Source organism: Rhinopithecus roxellana, chromosome 12 (assembly GCF_007565055.1).
Source record: "Rhinopithecus roxellana isolate Shanxi Qingling chromosome 12, ASM756505v1, whole genome shotgun sequence".
NCBI classification, from domain to species: domain Eukaryota; kingdom Metazoa; phylum Chordata; class Mammalia; order Primates; family Cercopithecidae; genus Rhinopithecus; species Rhinopithecus roxellana.
This window is the reverse complement of record NC_044560.1, coordinates 97,727,179-97,747,457: the sequence shown is the minus strand read 5'-3', so window position 1 is coordinate 97,747,457 and position 20,279 is coordinate 97,727,179.

The following is a 20,279-nucleotide window of genomic DNA, read 5'->3' as shown; positions in this document are numbered from 1 at the left end:
AAGAACAGTGTAGCTCAGGGAGATGAATTCACACATCACTAAACAGTTTCTCAGCAATATTCCTTGTAGTTTTTATCTGAGAATATTTCCTTTTTAATCACAGGCCTCAATGCTCTCCCAAATATCCCTTTGTAGAATCCACGAAATCTGTGTTAGCAAACTGCTCTATGAAAAAGAAAGTGGAACTCTGTGAGATGAAGGCACACATCACAAAGAACATTCTCAGAAAGCTTCTTTCTAATTTTTATCTGAGGATATTTCCTTTGTCACCATAAGCTTCAATGTGATCCAAAATATCCCTTCTCAGATTCCCTGGAAGCACTGCTACCAAACTGCTAAATGAAAGGAATCGTGGAAGTCTGTCAGGTGAATTCACAAAGCCCAAAGCAGTTTTTCAGAAAGCTTCTTTCTGTTTTTTTCCTCAGGATATTTCCTTTCTCACAGTAGCCATCAATGTTCTCCAAAATATCCCATTGCAGATTCCAAGATAACTGTGTTAGAAAACTGCTAAACAAAAAGAACAGTGTAACTCTGTGAGATGAATTTATACATCACAAAGCTGTTTCTCAGAAAGCTTCTTTTTGTTGCTTGTATGAGGTTATTTTCCTTAGTCACCATAGCCTGCAATGTGCTCCTAAATATCCTATTGCAGATTCCATGAAAACAGTGTTACCAAACTGCTACATGAAAAGAGAGGTTTAACTCTGCGAGATAAATTCACATATCACAAAGGACTTTATCAGAAAGCTTCTTTCTAGTTTCTATCTGAGGATATTTTCTTTGTCACCATTGGCTTCAAAGTAATCCGAAATATCCTCTCTCAGATTCCACAAAAACAGTGCTAAGAAACTGATTGATGAAAAGCATCATGAAACGCTGTGAGATGAATTGACACATCACAAAGAGGCATATCAGAAAGCTTCTTTTGAGTTTTTATATTAGGATATTTCCATTGTCACCGTAGGCTTCAATACGGTCTGAAATATTCCATAGCAGATTCCAAGAAAACAGTGTTAGCAAACTGCTCAATGAAAAGAACAGTTTAACACTGGGAGATGAATTCACACATCACTATGGAGTTTCACAGAAGGCTTCTTTCTAATTGTAATCTGAGGATATTTCATTTTCACCGTAGACTTCAATGCAGTTCAAAATATGCCTTCTCAGATCCCCAAAAATAGTGCTACCAAACAACTCCATAAAAACAGTGGTGTAACTCCGATTGATGAATTCACACATCTCACAGCTGTTTCTCAGGAAGTTTCTTTCTAGCTTTTATCAGAGTTTATATGCTTTTTCACCATAATCTTCAATGTGCTATGGAATACCCCATTCCAGATTCCACGAAAAAAGTGTTGGCAAGCTTCTCAATGAAAACTGTAACTCTGTGATGCGAATTCACACATCCCAAAGCAATTTCACATAAAACTTCCTTTTGGTTTTTATCTGAGAATTACGCCTTTTTCACTATAGGTTTCAATGTACTCCCAAATATCCTATTGCAGATTCCATGAAAACAGTGTTATCAAGTTGCTCAATGAAAAGAACTGTTTGTCTCTGTAAGATGAATTCAAACATCACAAAGCAGGTTCTAAAAAACTTCTTTCCAGTTTTTATCTGAGTATATTTCCTTGTATACTGTAGGCCTCAATGCACTCCCAAGTATCAATTTGCAGATTCCATGAAAATGGTGTTAGTAAATGGCTCCATGAAAAGAAAGGTGTAAATCTGTGAGATGAATTCAAACACCTCAAAAAACTTTCTCAGAAAACCTATTTCTAGTTTTTATCTGAGGTGATTTCCTTTGACACCATAGGCTTCAATGCAATCCAAAATATCCCTTCTCAGATTCCCCAAAAACAGTGCTACCAAACTGAACCATGAAAAGAATCATGGAACTCTGTGAATCGAATTAACACATCACAACACAAACTGCTTCCTGAAGTCTAAGTTGTAACTCTGCGAGATGAATTCACAGATCACAAAGAAGTTTATCAGAAAGATTCTTTCTCGTTTTGAACTGATGATATTTCCTTTGTTAGCATAGGCCTCAATGCGATCCAAAGAAACCCTTCTCGGGTTCCTCAAAGACAGTGTTAATGGACTGCTCCACGAAACATAAGTGTAACTCTGTGAGATGAATTCACACATCACCAAGTTTCTAAGAAAGCTTCTTTCGAGTTTTTGTCTGAGGATAATTCCTTTGTCACCATAAGTTTCAATGCGCTCCAAAATATCCCACTGCAGGTTCCAAGAAAACAGTGTTAGAAAATTGCTCAATGAAAACAACAGTGTAACACTGTAAATTGAATTCACATATCACAAAGCAGTTTCTCAGAAAGCTTCTTTCTAGTTTTTATCTGAGCATATTTCTTTTTTCACCAAAATCCTCAATGCTCTCCCAAATATACTTTTACAGATTCCATGAAAACAGTGATAGCAAACTGCTCCATGAAAAGAAAGGTGTAACTCTGTGCAATAAATTCACACATCCCAAAAAGCTTTCTCAGAAAGCTTCTTCCTAGTTTCTTTATGAGGATATTTCAATTGTCACCATACTCTTCAATGCTATCCGAAGGGTCTGTTTTCAGATACCCCAAAAAACTGTGCTTCCAAACTGATCCACGAAAAGAATCGTGTAACTCTGTGATATTAGTTGTCAAATCACAAAGCGGTTTCTCAGAAAGCTTCTTTTTGCTTTTTGTGTGAGGATATTTCCTTTGTAACCTTATGTTTCAAACCGCTCCAAAATATGCTAATGCAGATACCACGAAAACAGTGTTAAAAAACTGCTCCAAGAAACAAACCGTGTAACTCTGTAAGATGAATTCAAACATCACAAAGCAGTTTCTCAGAAAGTTTCTTTCCCCTTTTTATGTGAGGATATTTCCATTTTCACCATAGGCTTAAATGTGATCCAAAATGTCCCTTTTCAGATTCCGCAAAAACAGCACTACCAACCTGCTGCATGAAAAAAGTGGTGTAACTCTGTGAGATGAATTCACACGTCACAAAGCTGTTTCTCAAAAAGATTCTTTTCAGTTTTTATCTGATGATATTTCCTTTTTCATCATATTCCCCAATGAGCTCCAGAATATCCCATTGCAAATTCCATGAGTAAAGTGTTAGCAAACCTCTCAATGAAAAGAACGGTGTAACTCAGTGAGATGATTTCACACATCACAAAGAGTTTTCTCAGACAGCTTCTTTTCGGCTTTTACCTGAGGATATTTACTTTGTCACCATAGGCTTCAACGTGCTCCCAGGTATTTTATTGCAGATCCAACAAAAACGGTGTTATCAAACTACTCAATGAAAAATACAGTGTAATTCTGTAGGATGAATTTGCACATCACAAGGCAGTTTCTCAGAAAGCCTCCTTCTAATTTTTATCTGAGGCTATTACCATTTTCACTGTAGGTCTAAATTCGTTCCCACATATCCCTTTGTAGATTCCTGGAAAACAGTGTTAGCAAACAGCTCCAAGAAAAGAAAGGAGTAAATCAGTGAGGTGAATTCAACCATCACAAAGAATTTTCCCAAAAAGTTTCTTTATAATTTTCATCTGAGGATACTTCCTTTGTCACCATATGCTTCAATGCGATCCAAAATATCCCTTCTCAGATTCCCCAAAAACAGTGCTACCAACCTGATCCATGAAAAGAATAGTGTGTCTCTGTGTGATGAATTAACACATCACAAAGCGTTTTCTCTGAAGGCTTCTTTCTAGTTTTAATATGAGGATATTTCCTTTGTTACCATAAGATTCAATACACTCCGAAACATCAGATTGCAGATTCGAAGAAAACTGCTTAGCAAACTGCTCAACGAAAAGAACACTGTAACTCTGTGAGATGAACTCATAAATGAAAAAGGAGTCTCTCAGAAAGCTTCTTTCGAGTTTTTATCAGAGGATATTTCCTTTTTCACCTTAGGCCTCAATGCACTCTCAAATATCCCTTCTCAGATTCCATGAAAACAGTGTTCATAAACTACTCCATGAAAAGAAACGTGCAACTCTGTGAGATGAATTCACACATCACAAGGAACTTTCTCCAAAAACTTCCCTTTAGTTTATATATCATGATATTTCCTTTTGCCACCATAGCTTAAATGTGATCCAATATATGCCTTCTCAGACTCCCCATAAACAATGCTACCAAACTGATCCATTAAAGGAAAAGAGTATCTCTGTAAGATGAATTAACACATCACAAAGTGGTTTCTCAGAAAGCGTCTTTCTATTTTTATTCTGAGGATACTTTCTTGTTCACCATAGGCCTCAAAGCACTCGTGAATATCCCTTTACAGATTCCACGAAAATAGTGTTAGCAAGCAGCTCCAGCAAAATGAAGGTGTAAATCTGTGAGTTGAATTCACACATCACAAAGCAGTTTCTCAGAAATCTTTTTGGTTTTCCTATGAAGTTATTTCCTTTTTCACCATAGGCTTCATTTCGATCCCAAATATCCTATTGCAAATTCCACAAAAACAGTGTTAGCAAACTGCTGAAAGAAAAGAATCGTGTAATACTTTGAGGTGAATTCACACACCACAAATAAATTTCTCAGAAACCTTCTTTCTAGTATCTACCTGAGGATATTTCCCTTGTAACCTTAGGCTTCAATGCAATTCAAAAATCCCTTCTCAGATTCTGCAAAAACAGGGATACCAAATGCTCATGAAAAGGACTGTGTAACTCTGTGAGATGAATTCACACATCACAAAGCAGTTTCTCTGAAAATTTCTTTATAGTTTTTATCTGAGGATATTTCCTTTTTCACCAAAGGCTTGAGCTCACTCCCAAATATTGCTTTGTAGATTCCACGAAAACAGTGTTAGCAAACTGCTCCATGAAAAGAAAGTTGTTACTCTGTGAGATGAATACACACTTCACAAAGAAGTTTCTCAGAAAGCTTCCTTCTAGTTTTTATCTGAGAATATTTCTTTTGTCACCATACTCTTCAATGCCATCCAAATATACCTTCTCAGATTCCCCAAAAATAGTGTTACTAAACTACTCCATGAAAAGAATCATATAACTCAGTGAGATGAATTCACAAATCACCAAGCAGTTTCTTAGAAACCTTCTTTCTAGTTTTTGTCTGAGGATATTTCCTTTTCCCCCATTGGCCTCAATGCGCTCATGAATATCCCTTTACAGATTCCATGAAAATAGTGTTAGCATACTTCTCCATGAAAAAGAAAAGTGAAAGTTTGTGAGGTGAATTCACACGTCATAAAGCAGTTTCTCAGAAAGTTTCTGTTTGGTTTTGGCTGAGGATATTTCCTTTGTCACCATAGGCTTCAATGCAATCCAAAATATCCTATTGCAGATTCCCCAAAAACAGTGCTATCATACTGCCCCATGAAAAGAATGGTGTAACTCTGTGACATGAATTCACACATCACAAAGCTGTTTCTCAGTGAGCTTCTTACGAGTTTTTATCTGAGGATATTTCCTTTTTCAGTATATTCCTCTATGTGCTCCCGAATATACCATTGCAGATTCCACGAAAAAAGTGTTAGCAAACTTCTCAAAGAAAAGAAACAGTGTAATTTTGTGAGATGAATTCACTCATCACAAAGCAGATTCTCAGAAAGGATATTTCTACTTTTTAATCTGAAGTTATTTCCTTTTTCACCATAGGTCTCACAGTGCTTCCAAATATTCCTTTGCAGATTCCATGAAAACAGTGTTAGCAAAGTGTTCCATGGAAAGAAAGGTGTAACTCTGTGAGATGAACTCAGAAATTGAAAATAATGTTCTCAGAAATCTTCTTTCTAGGTTTTTTCTGAGGAAATTTCCTTTGTCACCATAGGCTTCAATGCGAAGTAAATTAACACTTCTGAAATTCCCCAAAAACAGTGCTACCAAACTGCTCCAATAAAAGAATCGTGTAACTCTGTGGGATGAATTCACAAATCACAAAGTAGTTGCTCAGAAACCTTCTTCCTATTTTTTGTCTGAGGATATTTCCTTGGTCACCACTGGCTTCAATGTGATCCCAAATATCCTATTGCTGATTCCGTGAAAATAGTGTTAGCAAACTGCTCCAAGAAAGGAATAATATAACTCTGTGAGTTGAATACGTACATCACAAAGCTGTTTCACAGAAAGCTTTTTTCTAGTTTTTATCTGAGGATATTTCCTTTTCATCATAGGTTTCAAAGCAATAAAAATCTTCCCTTCTCAGATTCCCCAAAAGCAGTGCCACCAAACTTCTCCATGAATAGAATGGTGTAACTCTGTGAGATGAATTGACACACCACAAAGCTGTTTCTCAAAAAACTTCTTTCTAGTTTTTATCTGAGGATATTTCCTCTTTCACCGTATTCCTCAATGCACTTCCAAATATCCCACTGCAGATTCCAGGAAAAAAAGTGTTGGAAAACTTCTCAATGAAATGAATGATGCAACACTGTGTGGTGATTTCACACAACGCAAAGTAGTTTCACAGAAAGCTTCTTTTTTGTTTTTATCTGAGGATAAATCCTTTGCAACCATAGGCTTCAATGCACTCCCAAATATCCTATTGCCGATTCCATGAAAACAGTGTTATCAAACTGCTCAGTGAAAACAGCGGTATAATTCCATAAGATGAATTCCCACATCACAAAGCAGTTTCTCAGAATGTTTCTTTCTAGTTTTTATCTGAGGATATTTTCTTTTCAGTATAGGCCTCAGTGTGCACCCAAATATCCCTTTGCAGATTCCACGAAAATCATGTTAGCAAACTCCTCCATGAAAAGAAAGCTGTAACTCTGAGGGATGAATTCACACATCAGAAAGAAATATCTCAGAAAGCTTCTTTCTAGTTTTTATCTGAGGATGTTTCCTTTGTCACCATAGTTTCCATTGTGATAGAAAATAACCCTTCTCAGATTCCCCAAAAACAGTGCTACAAAACTGATCCATGTAAAGAATCATGTAACTCTCTGAGATGAAATAACACGTCACAAAGCAGTTTCTCAGAAAGCTTCTTTCTAGTTTCTATATGAGGATATTTCTTTTGTCACCCTAAGCTTCATTGTGCTCTGACATTTCAGATTGCAGATTCCAAGAAAACAGTGTTAGCAAACAGCTCAATGAAACCAACTGTGTAACCCTGTGAGATGAATTCACACATCACTAAGCAGTTTCTCACAAAGCTTCTTTCTAGTTTTAGTCTGAGAATATTTCCTTTGTTACCATAGGCATCAGTACCATCCAAAATATCCCTTCTCCAATTCCCCAAATCAGTGCTAGCAAACTGTGCCTTGAAAATAAAGGTGAAACTCTATGAGATAAATTCACACATCACTATGCAGTTTCACAGAAAGCTTCTCTTTTTTTTTTTGTCTGAGGATATTTCGTCTGTCAACAAAGTCTTCAATGCACTCTGAAACATCCAATGCACTCCGAAATATCCTATTGGAGATTCCACGAAAATGTTAGCAAACTGCTCCACAAAAAGGGTGGTGTAACTCTGTGAGACGAATTCACACATCACAAAGCAGTTTCACAGAAAGTTTCCTTCTAGTTTTTATCTGAGGATATATTCCTTTTCACCATATGTCTCAACTTTCTCCCAGATATCACTTTGTAGACTCCACAAAAGCAGTGTTAGCAAACTGCTCCATGAAAAGAAACCAGTTACTCTGAGAGATGAATACACACATCATAAGGAAGTTTCCCAGAAAACTTCTTGCTGGTTTCTATCTGATTATATTTCCATATGTCATACATACACTTCAATGTGATCCAAAATATCCCTTCTCAGATCCCCAAAAACAGTGCTACCAAACTGCTACATCAAAAGAATGGTGTAACTCTGTGAGATGAATTTACACGTCACAAAAATGTTTCTCAGACCGCTTCTTTCTAGATTTTATCTGAGGATATTTTGATTTTCTCCATATTCCTCAATGCTCTCTGGGATATCCCATTCCAGATTCCATGAAAACAGTGTTAGCAAACTGTTCCATGAGAAGAAAGGTGTAAATCCGTCAGATGAATTCACACATCACAAAGAACTTTATCTGAATGTTTCTTTCTAGTTTTTTTCTGAGGATATTTCCTTGTCACCATAGACTTCAGTGTGATCCAAAAAGTCCCTTCTCAGATTCTCCAAAAACGGTGCTACCAAACTGATCAATGAAAAGAATCATGTAACTGTGGGAGATGAATTAACACATCACAAAGCAGTTTCTCAGAAAGCTTCTTTCTAGTTTTTATATGATGATATTTCGTTTGTCACCCTAAGCTTCAATGCACTTGAGATATCCCAATGCAGATTCCAAGGAAACAGTGTTAGCAAACTGCTCACTGAAAAGAACAGTGTAATCCTGTGAGATGAATTCACACATCACAAAGCAGTTTCTCACAAAGCTTCTTTCTAGTTTTTATCTGAGGATAATTCCTTTTTCAGCATAGGACTCAATACACTCACAAATATGCCTTTGCAGATTCCATTAAGAGTGGTAGCAAACTGCTCCATTAAAGAAAAGGATAACAGTGTGAGATGAATTCCCAAATCATGAAGAAGTTTCTCAGAAAGCTTCTTTATAATTTTCATCTGAGGATATTTCCATTGTCACCATAGGCTTAAAGGCAATCCTAAATATCCCTTCTCAGATTCCCCAAAAAAATTGCCACCAAACTGCTACATGAAAGGAATCATGTAACTCTGTGAAGTCAGTTCAGTAATCACAAAGAAGTTTCTCAGAAAGCTGTTTTCTAGTTTTTGTCTGAGGATATTTTCTTTGTCACCATAAGCTTCAATGCGGTAAGAAGTATCCCATTGCAGATTTCAAGAAAACAGTGCTAGCAAACTGGTCCATGAAAAGAGCAGTGTAATTCTGTGAGCTGAATTGACACAACACAACGCAGTTTCTCAGAAAGCTTCCTTTTGGTTTTTATCTGAGGATACTTCCTTTGTCACCATAGGCTTCATTGCACTCCCAAATGTTTTATTGCAGATTCCATGAGAAAAGAGTTATCAAACTGCTCATTGAAAGAACACTGTAATTCTGTGAGATGAAGTGACGCAACACAAAGCAGTTTCTCAGAAACTTTCTTTTTGGTTTTTGACTTAGGATATTTCCTTTTTCACTATAGGCCTCAATGCACTCCAAAATGGCCCTTTACAGATTTCACGAAAACAGTGCTAGCAAACTGTTCCATAAAAAGAAAGGTGTATCTCTGTGAGATGCATTAACACATCACAAGAGTTTCTCAGAATGCTTCCATCCAGTTTTTAAGTTTTTAACTGAGGATAGTTTCTTAGTCACTGTAGGCTTCAATGGGATCCAAATTATCCCTTCTCATATTCCCCAAAAACAGTGCTAACAAACAGATCCATGGAAAGTATCATGTAACAGTGTGAGATGAATTAAGACATTACAAAGCTGTTTTTCAAAATCTTATTTCCAGTTTTTACATGAGGATATTTCCTTTGTCAGCAAAAGCTTCAATGGGCTCCGAAATATCTCATTGCTGATTCCAAGAAAACAGTGTCAGCAAACTGCTCAATGAGAAGAGCAGTATAATTCTATGAGATGAATTCACACATCACAAAGCAGTTTCTCAGAAAGCTTCATTCTAGTTTATATCTGAGGATATTTCTTTTTTCACTATAGGCCTCAATGCGTTAAAAAATATGTCTTTGCAGATACCAAGAAAACAGTGTCACCATACTGCTCCATGAAAAGAAAGATGTAACTCTGTGAGCTGAATTCAAACATCCAAAAGAACTTTCTCAGAAAGCTTCATTATCATTTTTATCTGAGGATATTTCCTTTGTCACCAAAGGCTTCAATTCTATCCAAAATATCTCTTCTCAGATTTCCTAAAAACAGTGCCATCCATCTGTTCCATGAAAAGAATCCTGTAACTCTGTGAAATGAATTCACAAATCACAAAGAAGTTTCTGAGAAACTATTTTGCTAGTTTTTGTTTGTGGATATTTCCCTGTTCACAATAAGTTTCAATGCAATCCAAAATATCTCATTGCTGATTCCAAGAAAACAGTGTTAACAAATGGGTCAATGAAGAGAACAGTGTAACTCTTTGACATGAATTCACACATCACAGAGCAGTTTCTCTGAAAGCTTCTTTTTGGTTTTTCTCTGAGGATATTTTCTTTGTCATCATAGGCTACAATGCGCTAGCATTATCCTATTGCAGATTCCACAAAAACAGTGTTATCAAACTGCTCAATGAAAATTATGGTGTAACTCTGTGAGATGAATTCACACATCACAAAGCAGTTTCTCAGAATGCTTCTTTTTGGTTTTCCTATGAGGATATTTCCTTTATCACTATAGACCTCAATGCACTCCAAAATATCCCTTTGCAGATTCCACAAAAACTGTGTTAGAAAACGGCTACATGAAAAGTAAGTTGTAACTCTGTGAGATGAATTCACACAATACAAAGAACTTTCTCAGAAAGTTTTTTTCTAGTTTTTTATCTGAGGATAATCCCTTTTTCCCCATAGGCCTCAATGCACTGCCAAATATTCCTTTGCAGATTCAACAAAAACAGCGTAAGTAAACTGCTCCATGAAAAGAAAGATGTAACTTTGTGAGATGAATTCACACATCAGAAAACGGTTTCTCAGAAAGTTTCTTTCTAGTTGTTATCTGAGAATGTTTCATTTGTCAGCGTAGGCTTCAATGCAATCCAAAATATCCTTCCTCACATTCCACAAAAACAGTGCTAACAAACTGCATCATGAAAGAAAATTGCAACTCTGTGAGATGAATCCACAAAACAGAAAGCAGTTTCTCAGAAAGCTTCTTTCTAGTTTTTATCTGAGGATATTTCCTTTATCAACATAGACCTCAATGCGCTCCCAAAATTCCTTTGCAGATTTCATGAGTGGTTTCTCAGAAGACTTCTTTCTACTTGTTACATGAGGATGTTTCCTTTTTCACCGCAGGTTTCAATGTTGTCCCAAATATCCCTTTGCAGATTCCCTGAAAACAGTGTTAGCAAACTGCCCCAAAAAAAGAGTTTTGTAACTGTGTGTGATGAATTCACAATCTCAAAGTAGTTTCTCAGAAAGCTTTTCTCTAGTTTTAATATGAGGGTATTTCCTTGTTCATCATAGTCCTCAACTCGCTCCCAAATATCCCTTTGTAGATTCCACGAAAACAGTGTTACCAATCTTGCCCATGAAAAGAAAGGTTTTACTCTGTGATATGAATACACACATCACAAAGAAGTTTATCAGAAAGCTTCTTTGCAGTTTTTATCTGTTTAAATTTCCTTTGTCACCATAGACTTCAATGCCATCCACAATATCCCTTCTCAGATTATCCCAAAACAGTGCTATCAATCTGCTCCATGAAAAGCATGGTGTATCTCTTTGAGATAAATTCACACATCCCAAAACTGTTTCTCAGACAGCTTCTTTCTAATTTTTATCTGAGGATATTTCCTTTTTCTCCATATTCCTCAATGTGCTCTGGAATATCTCATTGCAGATTCCACAAAACAAGTGTTAGTAAATTTCTCAATGAAAAGAACGGTGTAACTCTCTGGGATGAATTCACACATCAAAAAGCAGTTTCACAGAATGCTTCTTTCTAGGTTTTGTATGAGGATATTGCCTTTTCACCATTTTCCTCAATGCACTCGTGAATATCCCTTTGCAGATTCCACGAAAATAGTGATAACAAAGTGTTGAATGACAGAAAAGGTGTAAATCTGTGAAATGAATTCACACATCCTAAAGCAGTTTCTCAGAACTTCTTGTTGCTTTGGTCTGTGGACATTTCCTTTGTCACCATAAGCTTCAATGCACTCCAAAATATTCCATTGCAGAATCCACAAAAACAGTGTTAACAAACAGCTCCATGTAAAGAAAGGGGAAACTCTGTGAGATGAATTCACACATCACAAAGATCTTTCTCAGAAAGCTTCTTTCTCCTTTTTAACTAAAGATATTTCCTTTGTCTAAATAGGGTTCAAGACAATCCACAATATCCCTTCTCAGATTCCCCCAAAAAAGTACGACCAACCTTCTCCATGCAAAAACAGTGTAACTCTGTGAGATGAATTCACAATTCACAAAGCAGCTTCTCCGAAAGTTTCTTTCTAATTTTTGTCTGAAATTCTTTCCTTTTTCACTGTAGACCTCATTGTGCTCGGGAATATCACTTTGAAGATTCCATAAAAATCGTATTAGCAAACTGCCCCATGAAAAGAAAGGGGTAAATCTGTGAGATGAATTTACACATCACAAAGCAGTTTCTCAGAAATTTTCTTTTAGGTTATTGTCTCAGAATATTTTCTTTGTCACTGTATCCTTCAATGTGCTCCCAAATACCCTATTGCAGATTCCATGAAAGCACTGTTATCAAACTGGTCAATGAAAAGAATGGTCTCCTAAATAACCCATTACAGATTCCAAGAAAACAGTGGTTGCAAACTGCTCAATGAAAAGGACAGTGTAACTCTCTGAGTTGAATTCACACATCTCAACGCAGTTTATCAGAAAGCTTCTTTCTAGTTTTTATCTGAGGATATTTCCATTTTCACTATAGGCCTCATTGCACTCCCAAATATCCCTCGGCAGATCCCTCGAAAAGAGTGTTAGCCAACTGCTCCATGAAAGGAAAGATGTATTTCTGTGACATGAATTCACACGTCACAAAGAAATTTCTCAGAAAGCTTCTTTCTAGTTTTTATCTGAGGATATTTCCTTTGTCACTATAGGCCTCAATGCAATCCAAAATATCCTTTCTCAGATTGCCCAAAAACAGTTCTACCAAACTGATTTATGAAAAGAATCATGTAAATCTGTGAGATGAAGTAACACATCAAAAAGAGGTTTCTCTGAAAGCTTCTTTCTAATTTTTATATGAAAAAGAATTGTGTAACTCTGTGAGATGAATTCACTCATCATAAAGCTGTTTCTCAGAAAGGTTCTTTCTAGTTTTTAATCTGAGGATATTTCCTTTTTAACCATATTCCTCACTGCACTCCTGAATATGCCATTGTAGATCCCAGGAAAAAGTGTTAGAATACTTCTTAATGAAAGTAACGGTCTAACTCTGTGAGGTGAATTGACATATCACAAAGCAGTTTCACAGAAAGCTTTTTTTTGGTTTTTATCTGAGGATATTTCCTTTGTCACCATAGGCTTCAGTGTGCTCCCAAATATCCTATTGCAGATTCAATGAAAACAGTGTTATCAAACTGTTCAATGAAAAGAACAATGTAACTCTGAGATGAATTCACACATCACAAAGCAGTTTCTCAGAACCTTCTTTCTAATTTTTATCTGAGAATATTTTCTTTTTCACTATAAATGTGAATGCACTCCCAAATATCCCTTTACAGATTCCATGAAAACAGTGTAGCAAAGTATTACATGAAATGAGATGTTTGACTCTGTGAGATGAATTCACACATCACAAAGTACTTTATCAGAAAAATTATTTCTAGTTTTTATCTGATTTTATTTCCTTTGTCACCAGCAGCTTCAACATGATCCAAAATATCCATTCTCATATCCCCAAAAACAGTGCTACCAAAGAGATCCATGAAAAGAATCGTGTATCTCTGTGAGATGAATTGAACACATCGCAAAGCATGTTCTCAGAAAGCTTCTCTCTAATTTTTATGTGAGGCTATTTCCTTTGTCACCGTAAGCTTTAATGCACTCTGAAATACCACATTGCAGATTGCAAGCAAACAGGGTTATCAAACAGCTAAGTGAAAAGAACAATGTAACTCTGTGATATGAATTCACACATCACAACGCAGTTTCTCAGAAAGCTTATTTCTAATTTTTATATGAGAATATTTCCTTTTTCACCATAGGCCTCAATGTGTGCCAGAATATCCCCTTGCAGATTACACGAAAACAGTTTGAGCAAGCCTCTCCAAGAAAAGAAAGGTGTAACTCTGTGAGATGAATTAACAAATCACAAAGCTGTTTCTCAGAAAGCTTCTTTCTAGTTTTTGACTAAGGATATTTCCTTTGTCACCATAAGCCTCAATGCACTCCAAAGTATTCCAATGCAGATTCCAAGAAAACAGTGTTAGCAAACTACTCAATTAAAGGAACAGTGAAACTCTGTGAGATGAATTCACACATCGCAAGGCAGTTTATCAGAAAGCTTCTTTTTGCTTTTTATCTATGGATGTTTCCTTTGTCACCACAGTCTTCAATGTGCTTCCAAATATCCTATTGCAGATTGCACGAAAACCGTGGTAGCAAACTGCTCCATAGAAAGAAAAGTGTAACACTGTGAGATGAATTCACACATTACAAAGAACTTTCTTCAGAAAACTTCTTTCTGTTTTTATCTAATATTATTTCCTTTTTCAACATAGGCTTCAATGTGATCCAAAATATCCTTTCTCAGATTCCTGAAAAACAGTGCTAGCAGACTCATCCATGAAAATAATCATGTAACGCAGTGAGATGAATTAACACATCAAAGCAGTTTCTCAGAAAGCTTCTTTCTAGGCTGGGATCGGTGGCTCAAGCCTGTAATCTCAGCACTTTGGGAGGCCGAGGCGGGCGGATCACGAGGTCAGGAAATCGAGACCATCCTGGCTAACCCGGTGAAACTCCATCTCTACTAAAAAAATACAAAAAAGTAGCCGGGTGAGGTGGCGGGTGCCTGTAGTCCCAGCAACTTGGGAGGCCGAGGCCGGAAAATGGCCTGAACCCAGGAGGCGGAGCTTGCAGTGAGCTGAGATCAAGCCACTGCACTCCAGCCTGGGCAACTGATTCCGTCTCAAAAAAAAAAAAAGAAAGCTTCTTTCTAGTGTTTATAGGAGGATACTTCCTTTGTCACCATGGGCTTCAATGTGATCCAAAACATCCCTTCTCAGATTCCCAAAAAAACAGTGCTACCAAACTGCTACATGTAAAGAATAGTGTAACTCGTTGAGATGAATTCAAATGTCACAAAGCAGTTTCTCGGAAATCTTCATTCTGGTTTTTTTCTTAGGATATTTGCTTTGTCACCATAAGATTCAATGTGCTCTGAAATATCCCATTCAGACTCCAAGAAAACAGTTTTAGCACTCTACTTAATGAAAAGAACAGTGTAACTCTGTGAGATGAATTCACACATCACAAAACAGTCCCTCAGAAAGCTTCTTTTTGGTTTTTATCTAAGGATATTTTTTTGTCACCATAGGCTTCAATGCACTCCCAAATATCCTATTGTAGATTCCATGAAAACAGTGTAAGGAAACTGCTAAATTAAAAGAAAGGTGTAACACTGTGAGATGAATTCACACATCACAAAGAACTTTCTCAGAAAGCTTCTTTGTAGTTTTTATCTGAGGATATTTAACAGACTGGTCCATGAAAATAATCATGTAATGCTGTGGGATAATTAGCACATTTCAAAGCGGTTTCTCAGAAAGCTTCTTTCTAGTATTTATATGAGGATATTTCCTTTGTCACCAAAGGATTCAATGCGATCCAAAATATCCCTTCTCAGATTCCCGAAAAACAGTGCTACCAAACTGCTCCATGAAAAGTATCGTGTAACTCTGTGAGATGAATTCAAAAATCGCAAAGCTGTTTCTCAAAAAACTTCATTCTAGTTTATATCTGAGGATATTTCCCTTGTCATCATAAGCTAAAATGCACTCCAAAATATCCCATTGCATATTCTAGTGTTATCAAACTGCTCAATGAAAACAACTGTGTATCACTGTGAGATGAATTCACATATCACAAAGCAGTTTCTCAGAAAGTTTATTTCTAGTTTTTATCTGAGGATATTTGCTTTTTCATGATAGGCCTCAATGTACTCAAAATTATCCCTTTGCAGACTCCACGGAAACACTGTTAGAAAACTGCTGCATGAAAAGAAAAGTGTAATTCTGTGAGATGAATTCACGTATCACAAAGATCTTTCTCAGAAAGCTTCTTTCTAATTTGTATCTGAGGTTATTTCCTTTTTCACTATAGGCCTCAATGTGTTCCCAAATGTCCCTGTGCTCATTCCACAAAAACATTGTTAGCAAGCTGCTCAATGAAAAGTACTGGGTAATGCTGTGGGATAAATTCACAGCTCAATGAAAAGTACTGGGTAATGCTGTGGGATAAATTCACACATCAAAAAGCAGTTTCTAAGAAAGCTTCTTTCTAGTTTTTTTCTGAGGATATTTTCTTTGTCACCATAAGCTTCAAGGCACTCTCAAATATCCTATTGCAGACTCCACAAAAACATTGTCATCAAACGGCTCAAAGAAAAGCATGGTATAGCTCTGTGATATGAATTCACACATCACAAGGAACTTTCTCAGAAATCTTTCTTGTTTTTATCTGAGGATATTTCCTTTGTAACCACAAGCTTCGATGCAATCCAAAGTATCCCGTCTCAGATTCCCCAAAAACCGTGCTACCAAACTGACCCATGAAAACAATCCTGGAACACTGTGAGATTAATTAACACATCCCAAACAGTTTCTCAGAAAGTGTCTTTCCAGTTTTTATATAAGGATATTTCCTTTGTCACCATAAGTTTCAAGGTGCTATGAAATATACCATTGAAGATTCCAAGACAAGAGTGTTAGCAAACTGATCAATGCAAAGAACAGTGTATCTCTCCGATATGAATTCACACATTGCAAAGCAGTTTCTCTGAAAGCTTCTTTCTTGTTTTTCTCTGAGGATACTTCCTTTTTCACACTAAGCTTCAATGTGCTCTGAAATATAGCATTGTAGATTGCAGGTAAACAGGGCAAGCAAATTGCTCCATGAAAAGAACACTGTAACACTGTGCGTTCAATTCAAACATCACAAAGAAGATTCTCAGAATGCTTCTTTCTAGTTTATCTGTGAGGATATTTCCTTTGTAAGCATAGGCTTCAATGCGATCCAAAATATCCCTTCTCAGGTTCCTCAAAAACTGTCCTAGCAAACTGATCCATGAAAATAAAGGTGTAACTCTGTGAGAAGAATTCACAAATTACAAAGCAGTTTCTCAGAATGTTTCTTTTTAGCTTTTGTAGGAGGATATTTATTTTTTCACAATAGTTTCAAAGTGCTCTAAAATATCCCATAGCAGATTCCAAGTTAACAGTGTTAGAAAATTGCTCAATGAAAATAACAATGTAGCTCTGTGCAATGAATTGACATATCACAAAGCAGGTTCTCAGTAAGCTTCTTTTTGGTTTTTATCTGAGGATATTTCCTTTGTCATCATAGGCTTCAAAGCACTCCCAAATATCCTATTGCAGATTCCATGAAAACAGTGTTATCAAACTGCTCAATGATAAGAATGGTGTAACTCTGTGAGATGAATTCATACATCACAAACCAGTTTCACAGAAAGCTTCTTTCTAATTTTTAGCTGACGATATTTCCTTTTTCACTATAAGCCTCAATTCATCCCAAATATCCCTTTGCAGATTCCACCAAAACAGTGTTAGCAAACTGCACCATGAAAAGAAAAGTCTAACTCTGTGAGATGAATTCACACATCACAAGGAACTTTCTCAGAAAGTTTCTTTCTACTTTTTATCTGAGAATATTTCCTTTGTCACCATAGGCTTCAATGCAATCCAAAATATCCCTTCTCAGATTCCCCAAAAAGAGTGCTACAAAACTGCTCCATGAAAATCATGTACCTCTGTGAAATAAATTCACAAATAACAAAGCAGTTTCTCAGAAAGCTTCTTTTTAGTTTTTGTCTGAGAACATTTGCTTTTTCACTATGGGTCTCAAGGCACTCCCAAATATCCCTTTGCAGATTCCATGAAAACAGTGTTTCTAAACTGCTCCATGAAAACAGAGGTATAACTCTGTGAGATGAATTCACACATCAGAAAGAACTTTCTCAGAAACCTTCTTTCTAGTTCTTAACTTAGGATATTTCTTTTGTCACCATCGGCTTCAATGCGATGCAAAATATCCCTTCTCAGGTTCCCCAAAAACAGTGCTGTCAAACTGATCCATTTAAAGAATCCTGTAGCTCTGTGAGAAAAATTCCCCAATCACAAAGCAGTTTCTCAGAATGTTTCTTTTTAGCTGTTGTCTAAGGATATTTACTTTTCACAATAAGTTTCAATGTGCTCCAAAATATCCCACAGCAGATACCAAGAAAACAGTGTTAGCAAACTGTTCAATGAAAAGAATAGTGTAACTCTGTGCACTGAATTGACACATCACAAAGCAGTTTCTCAGAAAGCTTCTTTTTGGTTTTTATCTCAGGATAATTCCTTTGTCACCACAGACTTCAAAGCGCTCCCAAATATCTGATTGCAGATTTCATGAAAACAGTGTTCACAAACAGCTCAATGAATAGAACAGTGTAACTCTGTGAGATGAATTCATACATCACAAAGCAGTTTCCCAGAAAGCTTCTTTCTAATTTTTATCTAAGGATATCTCCTTTTTCACTAATAGGCCTCAATGCACTCCCAAATATACCTTTGCAGACTCCACGACAACAGTGTTAACAAACTGCTCCATGAAAAGAAAGTCGCAAATCTGAGTTGAATTCTCATATGATGAACAACTTTCTCAGAAAGCTTCTATCTAGTTTTCATCTGAGGATATTTCCTTAGTCACCATATTCTTCAATGTGATCCAAAATATCCCTTCTCAGTTTACCCAAAAACAGTGCTACCAAACAGATCAATGAAAGAAGTCGTGAAAGTCAGTGAGATGAATTAACACATCACAAAGCAGTTTCTTAGAAAACTTCTTACTAGTTTTTATATAAAGATACTTCCTTTGTCACCATAAGTTTCAATGTGGTCTGAAATATCGCATTGCAGATTCCAAGGAAACAGTGTTAACAGGCTGCTAAACAAAAAGAACAGTGCAACTCTGTAAGATGAATTCACACATCACAAAGCAGTTTCTCAGAAAGCTTCTTTCTAGTTATTATCTGAGGATATTTCCTTTTTCACCATAGGCCTCTATGAGCTCCCATAAATCCCTTTTCAGCTTCTACAGAAACAGCTTCAACCAAACTGCTCAATGAAAGGAAAGGTGTAATTCTGTGAGATGAATGCACACATCAGAAATAACTTTCTCAAAAACCTTCTTTCTATGTTTTATCGAGGATATTTCCTTTGTAACCATAGGCTTCATTGCGAACCAAAATATTCCTTCTCAGATTCCACAAAAACAGTGCTAACAGACTGATCCATGGAAAGAATCATGTAATTCTGTGAGATAAATTAACATATCACAAATGGTTTCTCAGAAAGCTTCTTTCCAGTTTTCATATGAGGGTACTTCCTTTGTCACCATAAGCTTAAAATGCGCTCTGAAATATCCCATTGCGGATTCCAAGAAAACAGTGTTAGCAAACTGATCAATGAAAGAAGCAGTGTAACTCTGTGAAGCAAATTCACAAATCACAAAGCAGTTTGTCAGAAAGTTTCTTTCTAGTTTTTGTATGAGGACATTTCCTTTGTCACCTTAGGCTTCAATGCAATCCAAAATATCCCTTCTCAGATTCCCCGAAAACAGTGTTAACAAACTGCCCCATGAAAAGAATCCCGAAACTCTGAGATGAATTCACTGAGAAACGTCCTTGTGATGTGAGAATTCATATCACAGAGTTGCACCTTTTGCTTCATGGAGAAGTTTGCTAACAATGTTTTCGTGAAATCTGCAAAGGGACACTTGGGAGTCCCAAATAGCTGGGACTACAGATGCCCATCACCTTGCCCGGCTTGTTTTTTGTATTTTTTAGTAGAGACGGGGTTTCACCATGTTAGCCAGGATGGTCTTGATCTCCTGACCCCGTGACCCACCCGTCTAGGCCTCCCAAAGTCATTTTTGTTTTTATCTGAGGATATTTCCTATGTCACCCTAGGCTTCAATGTGCTCCAAAATATCCTACTGAAGATTCCATGAAAACATTGTTACCAAACTGCTCAACAAAAAAAACGTTGTAACTCTGTGAGATGAATTCACACATCACCAAGCAGTTTCTCAGAAAGCTTCTTTCTAATTTTTATCTGAGGATATTTCCTTTTTCACTACAGGTCTCAATGCACTCCCAAATATCCCTTTGCAGATTCCACGAAAACAGTGTTAGCAAACTGTTCCATGATATAAAGGTGTAACTCTGTGAGATGAATTCACATATCAGTAACAACTTTCTCAGAAACCTTCTTTCTAGTTTTTATCTGAGGATGTTTCCTTTGTCACCATTGGCTTCAATGCGATTCAAAATATCGCCTCTCAGATTCCCCCAAAACAGAGATACCAAACTGCTAATCGTGTAACTCTGTGAGATGAATGAACACATTTCAAGCAGCTTCTCAGAGAGCTTCTTTCTAATTTTTA